Consider the following 16,874-nt stretch of genomic DNA (forward strand, 5'->3'; position numbering starts at 1 on the left):
GTCTTGTATGAATTTGGGGCTTTTCTTCCTCTTCTCTTTCTTGGAATCGTTTGAAGAGAATCAGTATTAACTCTTCTTTAAATGTTTGGTAAATTCATCTGTGAAGCCATCTGGTTCTGGACTTCTGTTTGTTAAAAGTTTTTTGATTACTGATTGAATTTCATTGTCTAGTAATTGGCTTATATAGATTTTTTATTTCTTCCTGATTCAGCTTTGGAAGATTGTATATTTCCAGGAATTTATCCATTTTTTCTAGGTTGTCCAATATAATTAATTTTTTTACTTGAAATTTTCTGTTAATCATCTATGAATTTCTTAAAGTTAGGGCTTTATTTTATTCAGCTTTGTATTACTTAATAATGTGTGGCTTCCAATGCACAGTAGATAGATCTTGAGGCAAAAAGATCCACTCTTCTTGTGGCTAAACCACAGCTTTGATCTGCCTCAGAAGCCCATCAGGGTTCCATATACCAGCTTCCCGGCTGGAAAGGACTGTGGCTCAAAGGGAATCAGAGGCCTGGCCTTACAGGTTTGAGAGCTTGGTGGGGGAAGTCTTAATATCAAACTTCAAAACAATTTTATCAAAACAGGTTATTCAAAACAGGTTCAAATCACAATTTGGTGCAAATCCACTTTCAAAATACTGGCTTGCAATAACAAGTTAGTACACAAGTGGAGACCAAGTTAAATGGATAAATTAAAAATGCATTTTGGAAGTAAACAAAACTGTTGGTGGCTTTTTTTTTTTGACTGATAGAGCCCTCCAGAAATCAAGCATCGTATATATCAAGTGAATGCTCCAGGTAGCTACCAGGTTTTGATATCAGAATTACAAAAGATTACATACCTGTTGAGTTTTCATTACAAATTGATTTTAAAGATGAAAATTCACTATTACGGTTTTGAGTAGCCCTCAAGCATGTGAAGGGAACACCACGGGGTCTATGGAGCTGCTCTCTTATAGAAATGAAGCTAATCTCTAACTTCCTCCCTCCCTCCTTCCCTTCCTTCCTTCCTTCCTTCCTTCCTTCCTTCCTTCCTTCCTTCCTTCCCTCCCTCCCTCCTTCCCTCCTTCCCCTTCCCTCCTTTTTCCTTTTTCCTTTTCCTTTTCCCTTTCCTTCCTTCCTTCCTTCCTTCCTTCCTTCCTTCCTTCCTTCCTTCCTTCCTTCCTTCCTTCCTTCCTAAGTTTATTTTGACAGAGACAGAAAGAGAGCACACATGGGCAGAGAGAAAGAGGAAGAGAGAGAGAGAATCTCAAGCATGCTCTGCACCATCAGCGCAGAGCCTGACATGGGACTTGAATCCTTAAACTATGAGATCACGACCTGAGCCAAAATCAAGAGTCGGATGCTTAACTGACTGAGGCCCCTCTGACTTTATCCACTCTTGTTTGTATGCCCTTTTCCCTGTTTTTACAAAGCTTGTACTCTGTGTTATATTCTGTCTTATAAATGAACCTGAAGCTTATTCACACTGAGGTGCAAATGACCTAAATTTAATTCACATTTTAACACAAGACTCAGAGTTTTTTTTTGTTTTTTTTTTTTTAAAGGCATGGAATTGTAGCAGTGACATTTCAGATTTTATCTAGGAGTTATTATCTTCTTCAGATCATACATCAGTTGGCATATAGAAAGTACAGTTTGATCATCTGTAAGGCCAAGGTCAGAATTTAGCCTTCTGTTTCTCTATACCCTTTTCTCTATTACATACTTTGATTTGATTGCTAATTAGGGAGACATTTATGCCCAGTTACTATGTGCATTTCCCATACTGCTCCCAAATTGTAGAATCAAGAAAGATACATAATCATGCAGCTCTGGAGCCAGGCTTCTCAGTGAGTTCAGCATTGGCCAGTCAATAGTTAGTTATTAAACACCTTTTAATGGGCTAGGTACTTAACTGGTGCATTCCTACTTCTGATCGCAATAGTTATGAAGAAGAAAGGACTGAAAAGGAAAGAAGGAATTTTGGTTTTGTTGAACACAAAAAGTGGCCGTTTTGTTTTATTTTGTTTTAGCTGAGTTGACCCCATGGACAGCTCTAGACAGGGCTAACCGTGCTGAAGTTAATAGATCTAGTTCCAGCCTCTAATAGTGACCAATTAGTATATGCAGTTGTCTAACACCTGAATGTTTGAAATCATCACATGAAACTGGAAAATCTTTTCTTTGTTTCAGCAACTAGAAAGATCTGTGTAATGTGCACAGCTATATGACAGTGACAACTCAGAATGCTATCTATCAGAGAACTTACAAGCTTGTCTAATTACCATGCTATAGCTTCTCAAAGGATGCTTTAAGATTAAGGCAAGAGACAGTAATATATAGTGCATCTTGCAGGGCTGAGGGCTAGAAAGAATATGTGGATAGTGACCCTTTTTAAAGACTTTTTAAAAAAAAAGATTAGAGAGCACGGGAGTGGGGATGAGGGGCAGAGGGGGACAAAGAGAATCTTAAGTAGACTCCACGTTCAATGTGGAGCCCAATGCAAGGCCTGGTCCTGTGACCCTGGGATGGAACCTGACATAGGGCTCAATTCCATGACCCTGGGATCATGACCTGAGCCAAAATCAAGAGTCAGATGCTCAACTGACTGAGCCATCTAGGTGCTCCAACCTTTTAAAGACTTTGAACGTCTGAAATATCTTTAGTTCACCACTCTCAGTTTGATTAGGCATTAAACTCTTTTTGAGAAATTATTCACAACTCAGAATTCTGTTGCTAAAAGTCATATGTCATTCTTTTTTATTCCAGTGAATATGAATTTTCTCTTAGTTTGTCAGTCTCTCTCTGTCCCTCTTTCACCATCATCATTTTTCTATCTCTGATGTTATGAAAATTAGTGGTAATATATCTCAATATATTTTACTCCCATTAAAACATCTTTTAACATTTATTCATTTAAAAAAATTTTTTTAACGTTTATTTATTTTGAGAGAGAGACAGAACATGAGCAGGGGAGGAGGGGCAGAGAGAGAGGGAGACAGAATCCGAAGCAGGCTCCAGGCTCTGAGCTGTCAGCACAGAGCCCAACGTGGGGCTCGAACCACTGACTGTGAGATCATGACCTGAGCTGAAGTTGGATGCTTAACTGATTGAGCCACCCAGGTGCCCCTATTTTTCCTCCATTTTTAAATTGAGGTATAGTTGGCACACAATGTTATATTTACGCTTGGCCTCCCAAATTTTTTGTTGAGTAGAATCAGATTCTGTTTAGTCTCAGAAGCTCAGAATGTCCTTAAAAAGAGATATGAGACAATATGTTGCAAAAGAAGAAATTTATAAGGAGACTTACCTGTTACTAGGTAATGAGCTTACTCTACAAATAAGGATGTAGAATGCTACAATTCTAATTTATTGTTAGAGTTACTACTATGGTCATTACTCCTATTTTTAGACCTGTTGTATAATCTCCTGAATAATACAATAAAGAAGTTATTCTTTTTTTTTTAATGTTTACTTTTGAAAGAGAGAGCGCGCGCGCGCAAGTGCGAGCGGGGGAGGGGCAGATAGAAGGGGGACAGAGGATCCAAAGTGCTGACGGCAGCAAGCCCAATGTGGGGCTCAACTTCGCAAACCATGAGAGCATGACCTGAGTCAAAGTCCGATGGTCAACTGACTGAGCCACCCAGGTGCCCCAAGAAATAATTCTTTTCAATAAAGTTTTAGAAGGCAGTATGGAGACCCTGGTGGAATCGGTAGCTGTAGGTGTTTGTTGATTCTCAATCATATTGAGAAAGTTGCCTTTTCTATTCCAATTTTACTGAGAGATTTTATTAACAGTGAATGTTGGTGTTTGTCAAATTCTTTTTCTGCCTCTATTGCCATAGCCGTATGTATGTTTTGTTTTTAACTACAAGTTTAATATGCTTCTTGAGTGGGGTTTGGTAGTTTTTGTCTTTCAAGGAATTTGAACATTACCTCTGAATTGTCATGTTTATTTACAAAAGGCATTGGTGATATTCCCTTCTCTTATCTTTTTGATAATTCTAGGATCTATAACATAGATTCTCTTTCATTTCAATTTTGGAAATTTGTATATTATCTTTTTTTCTGATCAGTATAAATAAAAGTCAATTTTATTTATCTCTTCAAAGCACTGTGTTTTGGTTTCATTTCTTTATTGTTTGTCTTGATTTGTATTTTATTGATTTCCACTTTTGAAAAATTGTTATTTCCTGGGGCGCCTGGGTGGCTTAGTCAGTTAAACGTCCGACTTTCGCTTAGGTCATGATCTCATGGTTCGTGGGTTCGAGCCCCGCGTCGGGCTCTGTGCTGACTGCCAGCTCAGAGCCTGGAGCCTGTTTCAGAGTCTATGACTCCCCTCTCTCTGACCCTCCCCTGCTCATGCTGTCTCTCTCTCTCTCCTAGAAATAAATAAAACGTTAAAAAAAATAAGAAAAAAAAGAAAAACCGTTATTTCCTTTCCCTCTTTGGGTTAACTTACTTTCTTTTCTTCATCTCTTAAAGCATAAGCTTTTGTCACTGTTAAAAATCTCTTGCTTTATTTGGCACCCAGCTGCAGTTCTTTGCACAGGCAAAGTCCAGATTCTTGGCTTTGTGACAGAGCATCAAATAAGTCAATGTGCAAGGCTCAGCAGCTATGGAAGGTCAGTTCACCTCTCTAAGGTTCTTCTCTCTCTGGAAGTGGGTCTTTTACCTCTAGTATATGTTCTTTCAGCAGATATTTGCTACTTTAAAACAGATCACTTATGTATATTATTCAGTATTGTAGTTGAACATGTGTGCTAGTTGGCCTCCAGTTATTCCTTCTTTCCTGGAAGTGGGCCTTATTTAAGTGTATTATGTTTGAGTGTTCAGTAATCTGCTCATCTTCTAGGAGTGTGTATTGGTTCATAAAAGCAAGTCATGCTAAACTCACCTAATTTTCTTTTAAGTTGGTTTTCCTAATTGATTAGGAGAATGACATAGGCAAAAAACTTCAGGAAGACAGTTTTTTTTAACTTGTCATGCCATGCTTGTGGACAGGACAAAAAATGTGAGATGGATAATAATTAGTTAGGGGGATTTGTGGCTAATTAAACAACTTCTAACAGTATTGACAGATTTGTGCCAAATAAAAAGGGAAAGTTTTAGTTTAATATTTTTAATAATAATTTTGGGGCACCTGGGTGGCTTAGTCGGTTAAATGTCCGACTTTCGCTTAGGTCATGATCTCGCGGTTCGTGGGTTCAAGCCCCGCGTCAGGCTCTGTGCTGACTGCCAGCTCAGAGCCTGGAGCCTGTTTCAGTCTGTGACTCCCTCTCTCTCTGACCCTCCCCTGCTCACGCTGTCTCTCTCTCTCTCTCTCTCTCCTAGAAATAAATAAAACATTAAAAAATATATTTTTAATAATTTTAATGAAGACAAGGCATGGCTTAAATTTTTTTTCATGAAGCAATTTAAAAAATTTGTCTTTTTTGACAGAAGACACATAAAACATAGATCTTGATGAGTTAAAAAAACTCAGGTTTTTTACCTGAGTGTGCCCCTCAGAACCACCTGGAGATTATTAAAAATATACAGATGCTTCAATTCCAGTCTGTACACATTGCATCAGAATCTTTAGGGTAGGATGAGCTGAGAAACATGTTTTCAAAACAGGATTCTAAAGATTATGATGGAAACTTCCAGTTAAGAATGATGAGTTATAATTAGTGGTGTGCTGGAGCTGCCTCACATGGCCTTGTGATAAATGTCTCCATCTTTTCACAGTCCCTTTTTTGGTGTTGGTAGCTTGAAATTGACCATGATGTGTGTATTTATATTATAAATATTGGTAAAAGCTACAAGATCAGCCTGCCACATTGGAGAGCATTTATCAGCACACCACTATTAAATGTATTAGGATGGGATAAATGCTAACTTTAAAAAACCTGTAGGATGGGAGAATGGTAACATGGTTATAGTCAGTACAAAAAATATCTAGGGATTTACCTGTTTCTTTAGTGTGAGCCAGTAGTAAGATATAGCTTTCAGAAAAAAGTTAATGATCTGTATTAAGTTGTATAGGACAGGAAAAGTGCTAATACAACTGTGGGAAGCACTAATCAGATCGTCTTTTTCTGGAGTAATGTGAATGGTTATAGGGACCATGTTTTTAAAAGGATATTGAATTTTTCTTCATAGCTCTGATAATGAAGAAGAATAAGAATTATTTTGTATGAGTACATAAGGTAAAATTTTGATGGGTGGGTATGGAGCAGCAAAGTTTGCTTGTTAGAACTTTGAAATAATTTAAATTGCCCTAAAATCTATTTCACAAAATTCAAACAAATTTGAAGATCTAATTGGCCTCATTAAATGATTTATGAATTGCGCAGTACTCCATCTAGCAAGTAAGTAGAGAGTCATTCCAAGGAGTTGTATAAAATGGAAGGTTTCCAAGATGGAGGGTGGGTGGGGGTAAGACAGTTATTAGCAAAAGAAAATGATTGTTTCAGGGGAGACTGTTTGCTAGGGTAAAAGCAAAGTGTCATTCACATTACGTCATCTTTTTTGGGGGACAGAGAGGATCCAGGTGACATTGATGAGGATCCATTGGCACTGATGGAAAGAAGAATTTCCTGACTGACCTTTTAGGGCCCCTTTTCTAGGGAGGTTGAAACTGCAGTTAGATTGAGTAATAAGCCCTGGTTTGGGAACTTGGTCTAAGTGATGGTGCCTTGTGCTTGTGGTTTTTCCTTCCTCCCTCCCTCCCTTCCTTCCTGCCTTCCTGCCTTCAGAGAAAGGGAGAGGGAGAATCCCAAGGAGACTTTGCACTGTCAGTGGGGAGCCAGATGCAGGGTTCAATCCCAAGAACCCTGAGATCATGCCCCGAGCCAAAATCAAGAGTTGATTCTTAACTTACTGAGCCACCCAGGTCACCCCTGGTTTTCTTTTTTTAACAAGTTAAACAGATTGACATATAGTGAATTTTGGAATTTGTTGTTAGGTGGCTACTACACAGGGATATTGGAGGGAAATTTTGCATTTGATAGGCAACTGGACTAGATCAGTGGTTCCTAACCCTGGTTGTACATTAGAATTATCTGGAGGAACATTCAAAACAAAAATAAAAGCACCTCAGGGTGGCTGGGTGGCTCAATTGGTTGAACGTCCAAGTGTCAGACTTCAGCTCAGGTCATGATATCACAGTTCGTGGGTTCGAGCCCCACAACGGGCTCTGTGCTGACAGCTCAGAGCCTGGAGCCTGCTTCAGATTGTCTCCCTCGCTCTCTGCCCTTCCCCACTCATGCTGTGTTTCTCTCTGTCTCAGTAAATAAACATTTTTTAAAAAATGCATCTCAGTGTACAGGCTGCATTCTAAACCAACTAAATCAGAATCTTGGAACTTGGGCATCTGTGTATTATAAAGCCCTTCAGCTTATTATACTATGCAGCCGAGTGTGAGAATCACTGAATTAGATAAACTATGATGTATTTTCCAACTTAATTTTACAAACATAATTCTGATCATTGGATGGTAACAGTTTGTTTTCCTGGAACAGATTTTGAATAATATGTATTTGTAAAATACTTAGAAAACCTGGGATATATAGGTACTAAGGAAATCCATAGACAATGCTTTATTGAACCTAAGAATAAAGGTTCTAGGAGTACCTGGATGGCTCAGTTGGTTAAGCATCTGATTTTGGCTCAGGTCATGATCTCACCATCTGTGGGTTCGAGCCCTGCGTCAGGCTCTGTGCTGATAGCTGAGAGCCCAGATCCGGCTTTGGATTCTGTGTCTCCCTCTCTCTCTGCCCCTCCCCTGCTCACACTCTGTCTCTTTCTCAAAAATAAATAAACATAAAAAAAAGAATAAAGGTTCTAATTCTGTAAACCCAAATTAAACATTTGTATGATAATTTCATAATGATTAGCAGTACAGTAATTGATTTAAAGTCCCAATATATTTAAGTCAAAATGCATTAAAAATTTTTAAACAATAAAAAATTATGAATATATTTAGAATTTTATTTTTTATGGTTAAAATGTGATGATGATATTGGCAAAGTTAATAACTGTTGAAGCTGAACATTGGACATGTTGGGGCTTATTCTTCTGTCTACTTTCTGCTTTATTAATTTTGAAATTTCAATAAATTGCTTTAAAAAACCTCAGCTTATTTTAACACATTGAAAAGCAACGTGTTGCTGGTGTGTCCTGAAAACATAATGAATCAGAATGTTATATTTTCCTCTTTTGAAATTGGTTCTTTATTTTATGTGGCTTTAGTCTTTGTAGAAAAAAAATATTGATAAATTATATTGGATGCCTGGAGCAGAGACCCTTGGAAAGCTCACAAAACTCTACAAAATTCTGTCAATGAGGATATTAGTATCTGAAGTATAAGACCGTAGATTATATTTGCTATTAGTATGCAGAGTGAGACATTTTCCCCTATGGCCACTAAAACCCCTCGTGTTTAGAGCTGTGGCATTAATACTAACATATCATTAATAATCATTGTGCTAATTCCTTGTTCTTTTTCATGGGTTATTCGACTGTAGGGTTCATGCCTGTAAGTAATGAATTGATGATACAATCCTTATTCCCCTGGGTAGAAGTGGTGTGAGGGGAAGCTTCCTTCCCTTCTGTCTTCCCTGAGTTCCTTTCTTTCTTCCTTCCTGCTTTCCTTTCTCTTTCTCTCTTGTGTGCCCGCTACCTCTCTGTCTGTCTTAGTCTTTTCTCCTTTCACTTGTCCCTTCCTTGTCCTGATAGCCATGTCCTTGCCTGTCTTTGTCTCCTCAACAGTTTCTCCTTTTGTCTGTGACTCTTTCCCCTTTTATCTCTCCCTGCCTTTCTTCTTCCTCTTTTAGAGAGAGAGCATACTTGTGCGTATGTATGAATTGAATAGGGAGGGGCAGAGAGAGAGAGATAAGCAGTCTCCATGTTCATTGTGGAGCCCTATCCAGGGCTCGATCCCAAGACCCTGGGATCATGAGCTGAGCGGAAATCAAGAGTTGGACGCTCAACTGACCGAGCCACTCAGGCGCTCCATCTCTCCCTGTCTTTCTAATGGTGTTTCACCCTTGTCTAATCCTCTCTCCTTGCATTTGTTCATCTGTTTTTATTTGTCTCTCTCTCCCCACTTCACTATGTTCCTGTTCCTGCCTGCCAGTCAGCCTGTTTCTCCCCCTTTGCCTTTTGTTTTTTCTCTCTCCCTGTCTGACCACTTGTCTCCCTCTTCATTTTGTCTCTCCTTTGTCTTTCTGTCTCTCCATCTCCTGACCATCTGTCTCTGTCTCTTCCTGTCTTGTCTTTTCCTTATCTCTAGGTAATGTTCTCTTAAAAGTTCTCTTTGTGGGCGTCTGAGTGGCTAAGTTGGTTGGGCATCCGACTTCGGCTCAGGTCATGATCTCATGGTCCGTGGGTTTGATCCCCGTATCGGGCTCTGTGCTGACAGCTAGCTCAGAGCCTGGAGCCTGCTTCAGATTCTGTGTCTCCCTCTCTCTGCCCCTCCCCAGCTTGTGCTCTGTCTCTGTCTGTCTCAAAAATAAATAAACGTTAAAAAAAAAGTTCTCCTTGCTCCTCACTCTTCCTTTCTCATACCTTCTGTCTGTCCCTCATTCCCCTTTCTCTCCATTACTCATTATCTGTTATGTGTTCAGTGTCTGTTACTAATCTTTAATAGAATTATTGCTGATACCTGCTGTACCTGACATGCCCAAGCTGTGCACAAGAGATGCTGGGAAGTGCCAAACGAGAACCAACAGGATTTACATTACATTTTTGAGGGAAATGTATCTGTTGGAAAATGTTCAAACCACTAGTAAAGTTACTTCTCAGTGTTACTACATTCCTTTTGATGTTATATATTTGGGAAGGTGGATTTTTGGTGGTTTTGAGATAACAACAGTACTGTATGAAAATCACTGAAATCAGAAATTGCCCATGGTGGTGTCCAGCATGATTTCAATGTTTTTAGAATTTACGTGGTGCTCAACAGGACCTAAATACTTAAGTTATTTGGATCTATTTAGTAAATGGGAGTGTTATATATTTCTTTTGGCCTGGAGTCACCATGAAAAAATTACTGGGACAAATCGTTGTGTGATTCAGGTAGATTCTGAAACTGTGTCCCCAAAGTGGATACAAACTGAGGTATATTATGTGACCCATGGTAATGTTAGGGGTGAGGTGTAGTCTGTGTTGTGTGAATGGAGGGCTTGGTCTTTGGATTCCCCACGACAACATTTTCGTGGGGATCTGTGCTCAAATTAAGACAACCAGAAGGAAAGTAGCAAGCACAAAGCAGTTTATTAAAGCTGAAGTACACTCTCAAGGTGGGAGAGCACCCCACCTTGGGTGTTATTGGGTCTCTCTGGGTTAGGAGGAGCTGTGGAGTACAGTGGGGTGGTCTCTAATTATGGCTGCTGCCAGTCATTTGGGAAACTCCTCCCACAGGTTGGAATGGGAAAGTTTTGACTGTACAAAGTTTGTACTGGAAATATCGTGTCAGCCTTTCTAAATTTGGGGGGGGGGACTGTCTCCCATAATGCAAATGCATTGTAATGAGTCTAGGGGTTACCTTGTGGCAAAGGTAGGAGAGGAGAGTGCATGTTCTATACCTGTGACTCTTGATCTGTTCAGGCCTAAAGTCTTGAAGCCACAAGTTCAGGATGTTGAGCTCCTGGGCTTAAATTGTGTAGCTTTTTATATCATAGTTCTTACCTCTAGCTCATGTCTCTGTCATTCCCCTTCAGGGACTTGGGACTATACCTTGGGGCATTCCTTCCACTGTTCTTGTCTAGATTCTGCCTAACAGTTATAATGGGAATTTGGTAAAAGCATAAATTCCTTGTGTGAGGGACACTTCAAGTTAGATGTGAGTAGAAATTTCTGAATATAGCTCTTGAGTAGGAAAAACTCACTTCTTCTGTATGCCTCTCTTTTACCACTCACACAGAACACTTCATTTCTGATTCTTCTTCTGGTTACCACATGTGTAGGTTTTCTTCTCCCACCAAGCAATTCTCTGTGATACCATCTTGGTGTACCATAATTTCATTCAATTTTGACACTATCTGCCTGCAGTTAGTGTTAGATCCCACAGGTTAAGGGCTCAGGCCCCACTTCAAATGCCAGTCAGAAGCCCCAGGTTGTCATCTGTACTTCTGACTGACTGGCTGTAAATCAGGTTTCCCATGACCCGTTTTTGGGGTTCAGTAATTTGCTAGAATGGCTCACAGAACTCAGGGAAATGCCCACTTAATATTTACTGGTTTATTATAAAAGAATATGATAAAGAATATAGATGACCATCTAGATGGAAGATACACACAGGACAAAGTATGTGGGAAGGACTGTAGAGCTTTCATGCCCTCTCCAGGCACATTACTCTCCCAGCAGCCTGGAAGCTCTCTGAACCTTGTACCTTGGGATTTTTATGGAAGTTTCATTACATAGGTGTGATCAGTCATTAACTGAATTTCTGGCCCCTCTCTTCTTCCTGGAGGATAGGGGACAGGGCTAAAAGTTCCAAGCTTCTAATCATGGCTTGGTCTTTCTGGTGACCAGCCCCCTTCTGGGAGCCCACTAAACATTTCCTCATTAGAACAAAAGATGCTTCTGTCACCCAGGAAACTCCATGGGGTTTAAGAGCTCTGTGTCAGGAACCAGGGTCAAAGACCAAACAAAAGGACAAAAGATCTTTCTAGTGTTCTTATTACTTAGGAGATTACAAGGGTTTTAGGAACTCAGAACTTTGTGCCAGAAACTGGGGACAGAGACTGAAATATATTTTTTTTCTATTATTTCACAGTTTCTTAAATGTATCCTTTAAAAATTTTCCTGTTGATTTAGAACTTATTTTTTAATTTATTTTATGTTATATTTTAGAGGGAGAGAGGGAGAGAGAGTATTAGCAGGGGAGAGGGGCAGAGGGAGAGAATCTCAGGCAGACTCTACACTCAGCATGGAGCCTGATCTCACAACCCCAGTATCATGACCTGAGCCTAAATCAGGAGTTGGATGTTCAACCAGCTGAGCCAGCCAGATGCCCCATAGAGTAGAACTTTAATAATTCAATGACTCTAATTGCTCTTGGTTCTTAGAGTATATCTTTTTTGGGTTGTATTTGTGATTTACTACATTCTATGTCCACAGATTTACAGCCACTTTTCCCCAGTAAATGTGCTGGTATACAAACATCAGGTGTAGGTCTCCTTGGATTAGCTCTAATCAGACCCAAATTTAGGGATGCCCAGTGCCTGTGTGAATATGGAATAAGTAGTCTTTTTTTTTTTTTTATAAATAGTTTATTGTCAAATTAGTTTCCACATAACACTCAGTGCTCATCCCCAAAGTGCCCTCCTCCATGCCCATCCCCCCTCCCCCCCACATCCATCAGTCCTCAGTTTTTGTCAGCATTCAAGAGTCTCTCATGGTTTGCCTCTCTCCCTTTCCCCCACCATTTCTGCCCTTCTTCTCCCCCTTGTTCCTCCGTCAAGTTCCTCCTAATCCTCCTATACGTGCAAACATATGAGGAATAAGTAGTCTTAATACCTTCTATCTTCTTGATTATATTATTAGACTGTCATTCTTCAGGTGATTCTACCAACTTATGTATTTTCCCTTTATGGCTTTCAGCCTGAGCATATTTATATTGTACTTACAGCAGATTTTTTTGTTTTATACCTGAAATATTTCTATAAGGAAGAAAAGTTTTTAGTGGAAATCTACTCTGTCAAGTTTTGTTTAGTTTTTGTCAATTCACCTCAATAATCATTTGTTTGGCTTTGAGATGGCTTTGTGTGTCTAATTAACTATATAATTTTTTATATAATTTATGCTTTTATAATGGTAGATATTTAATATTTGCATTTTCTAGAAACTGAGAAATATTACATTTTTAACACTGAAGATTATAAAAATGCATTCTTGAATTATTAATGCAAATGCAAATTATTGCTTTTATCACTTCCTCAGTAGAACTTTAGAACCTTTAACTTCATCTTTTGCCCTCCACTTATATATTGTTGCATGTTTTAGTACTACATATATTACATATATTTTAAATCCTGCAAATAATTACAATTTTTTTTTTTACAGTTAATAGTCATTTACCCCATATTCATTTACTCCATATTGCCCTTTCTGGTATTCTTCATCCTTATCTGCATTTCTGCTTTTCCATTTGAGATCATTTCCCTTTTCTTCTTCAGCACAGAGCCTGACGTGCGGTTCTGTCCCACGAACTGTGAGACCATGACCTGTGCTGAAATCAAGAGTTGATGCTTAACCAACTAAGCCACTCAGACACCCCTGATTTTCTTTTTCCTAAAGGACTTCCTTTAGTATTTCTTTCACTGCAGATCTATCTGCTGGCAGAAAATTCTGCGACAAGTTTGTTTGTCAAAAAACTTCATTTCACCATTCTTTTTCAAGGAATTTTTTCCCTAGGAATATAATGCCAGGTTGACAGTTTTTCTTGCAGCACTTAAGATTCCATTCCATTGCTTTCTGGCTTCAGTATTTTCTGATGGAAAGGCAAGTGCCTGTCTCACTGTTGCTTTTTGAAGGTAATATATTTTTGAGGGTAGTATTAGCTTCTTCTTTTCCTATGGATGCCTTTAAGTTTTCCCTCCTCTCTGTTGTTGATTTCCAGAAGTTTTACTGTAATGAACCTAGGTGTGGTTTTCTTTGTGTTTATTCAGCTTGAAGTTTGTTGAACTTATCGAATCTGTGGATTTTTGTTTGTGAAGCTTCCTCAGCCACTGTCTTTTCAAATATTGTTTCTACCCATCGTCTCCATCTCCAGTCTCTGAAGCAGAGACTCTGACTACATGTATACATGTATACTAGCCCTTCTGCATCCCTCACAGATCTCTAGCATGTTTTTCCTGTATTTCCATTTTTCTCTTCTTAACATGCTTTGATGTTTTCTACTGAACTGTCTTCCAGTATACCTATCTTAGCTTCTGCCTTATCTAATCTGTTAAATGCACCCACTGTTTTTCTGATGATTTTTTGATCTTTTCACGTATTAGATCCATTTCTCCCAGTATTTTCTTGAAATATTAATCGTAGATATATTTTTATTGTTTTTAATGTTTTATTTATTACTGAGAGAGAGAGAGACAGACAGACAGACAGACAGCATGAGCAGGGGAGAGTCAGAGAGAGAGGGAGACACAAAATCTGAAACAGGCTCCAGGCTCTGAGTAAGCTGTCAGCACAGAGCCTGACATGGGGCTCGAACCCACGAACCGTGAGATCATGACCTGAGCCAAAGTCGGACGCTTAACCAACTGAGCCACCCAAGCGTCCCAATCATAGACATTTTAAAAGTCCTGGATTTTCTGAGTGATCTGTGAGTCTCTTGTCTGGATTTTTTCCTCCTGGTTATCATGTTTTCTTGCCTATTTTCATTATATGTAAAACATATATAAAAGAAGCTCAGAGACTTCAGATGATGTCTTCCTTGACTAGAGATGATTTCCACTTTTCTCCATTAGGCTGCTAGGTCAGTGGCTGAGTACTTCAGTCTAGTCAGAGATTGAGCTGGGTTGGGGCTTCAGTACACTTTTAGTAGTTTCATTAAAACTCTGGTTGTCCTTGTTCCTAAGTCCTGGACTTTAGGCCTTTGAGAGCCTGGCAGATCTCTGTGCTTCAGTCTTGAAATGCTACAGGAAATCAGCTCTGCTTTTCAGTGGTTCTCAGCCCATTCTCTCGCCTCTTGCCCTATGTACCTTCAAAACCTGGCTGATGTCTTGAGGAGGAAGCATACTGATCAGTATGTACTTGAGGCAAGGGCCCGTTCTGCCAGGTTTTTGTGTATGCTCAGGTTTGTGATCCCATATAACCACTAAAAGCTTGTGGGTTCTGCTCACCACCCCACCTTCAGAAAATCTCTATTTAGGCCAAGCCCAGTCCTTAGCCCATGCCCTGAATCAGAAATTGACTCAGTCTGGAAACAAAGAAAGCACCTGGTGATAATTAGCTCTGAATAGTTCTCCTCTGTCTCTAAGTCTTTCTTGCTCCCATAGTGCTCTCATACTTTTACAAATAAGATTTTAAAATTTATCCAGCCTTTTTTAGTTGTTGCAGTATGTTTGCATTGACTGACTTCATTCTTCTCAAAAGTAGAAATCTGTAAACATTTTTTAAAGTTAAAAGGATGCTATAATAACCATTAAAAAATAAACTTATTTCCTATATATGTGATTTAGATGAACCATTTCTCCTCACAAGGAATACTTTTTGACCTTACTCTTATAGTATCAGTCACTTTTATTCCTCCAGCTGCAGAATACATTTTGAAGAAAATTTCCTTTGTTTACTGATAGGAGAAGTGATGTAGGTAAAAAGAGCAACAGAGGCAACATAAGACATTTTACAAAGGAGCTGTTGGACAGATCTGATGAGAGAAGACAAGTAAGAGGGAGTTGGAGATTGTGGTCACAGTAAAGTAAATATTTTTGAAGATTTTTGAAGTCAAAATACTCCACAGTATCAAAAGTTCCTAGTAAGGCACTGTATCTGTCCTTTAGATGTTTATATTTTAATTGGGAGATGTAAGATTAGGACCATGTACATTTTAGGTGCCATTTAGGAAAAGACTGTGCAACAAGGAAATTTATTGTTAGAGAAGATGATAACAGTAACAGTATATATAACTCATCTGAATGAAAGTTTAGAAAATTGTATTTTTTAGTACTAGTACTTTCTTAATAGTTAAACCATTTTATTAATCTTTCATTTTTTTCAGCAGTATTTATTTAGTACCTGTACTGTGCAAGAAGATAAAGTTGTAAACAAGATAGATATGGACCCTGTGATTGTAGAGTTTATAGTCTGTTGATATAGAGAAGTATCATGCAGATACTCAACTTTGTTTTTAATAAGTAATCTGTGGAAGTGCAGGGTTCTTTGTGAGTTTATAGTAAGAGATTTTGATGAGTTGGGGGTGGATAGTTTGAGTGGGTTTACTTGAGGAAGTGATTTTTGAATTGAGGTGTGTAGAGGAATTAACTGGGCAAAGTATTAATTGAGGTTTTTTTAATACATTATAGGACTGGGTTCAGAGATATATCCCAAATGTGAGCATACCTGAGAATGCAGTCTAGCTACTTCCCGCAAAAGTGTCTGCTATGAAATATAATAAAAGAATCAATTTACATTATTCTTACACATTACAAAAATGTGTACATTTCTTATGTAGAGTATATTAATTACATCATTATCATTGCAATAGGCAGTCTTGTGAGACATACAAATTATTACTTTTTTAAGGTGTTCAAGAAATTCCTTAATAGCTGGAAAAACTGTGTGAAAATTTGGCCTTATCGATTTACTCATTTATCAGATACATAACACATCACAAATTTGATACCGTCTATTACAAAAATTAAAGTTTATTGTGATCTACACAAAATGACTTTAATATTTACAGTCGTCAGTTGATTAGCCATCAAAATAAGCATAGATTTCACTGGAGTTTTAAAATGTATTTTGGTTTTAGCTCTGCCTTTAGAAGCTTTCCTTAATATGTTTAGATAATCAAATTTACTTATATTTTTTGTTGTCTCTGGAATAGCAAGTGAAGCAGTTATGAACTTTTCTCATGATTTTCTACAGAAATAATGAAGTAAATATTTGGAAATGAAGATTAACCTGTTTAATCAGCATCTAGTGCAAATTCTCTTTACTTTTTTTGGCGCAAAAAGGTGATTTTATTTTATTGTTTTTTTTAATAAATTTTTAAAAAATGTTTTATTTTTGAGAGAGAGAATGACAGTGTGAGCAGGGGAGAGTCAGAGAGAGAAAGGAAGATACAGAATTTGATGCAGGCTCCAGGCTCTGAGCTAGCTGTCAGCACAGAGCCCGACGTGGGCCTCAAATCCACGAACTTGTGAGATCATGACCTGAGCCGAAGTCGGATAC

The 16,874-nt window shown here is 38.5% G+C and overlaps 1 protein-coding gene and 1 pseudogene across 1 annotated transcript in view; both read left to right on the forward strand.

Moving 5' to 3' along the window:
- Positions 1 to 16,874, forward strand: part of XPR1 (xenotropic and polytropic retrovirus receptor 1) — a 206,754-nt gene that overhangs the window by 51,040 nt on the left and 138,840 nt on the right. The gene's annotated exons all lie outside the window — the stretch shown is intronic.
- Positions 3,680 to 16,874, forward strand: part of LOC120243242 — a 33,671-nt pseudogene continuing 20,476 nt past the window's right edge.

Source organism: Hyaena hyaena, unplaced genomic scaffold (genome assembly GCF_003009895.1).
Source record: "Hyaena hyaena isolate Hyena2069 unplaced genomic scaffold, ASM300989v1 scaffold_337, whole genome shotgun sequence".
Classification (NCBI taxonomy): domain Eukaryota; kingdom Metazoa; phylum Chordata; class Mammalia; order Carnivora; family Hyaenidae; genus Hyaena; species Hyaena hyaena.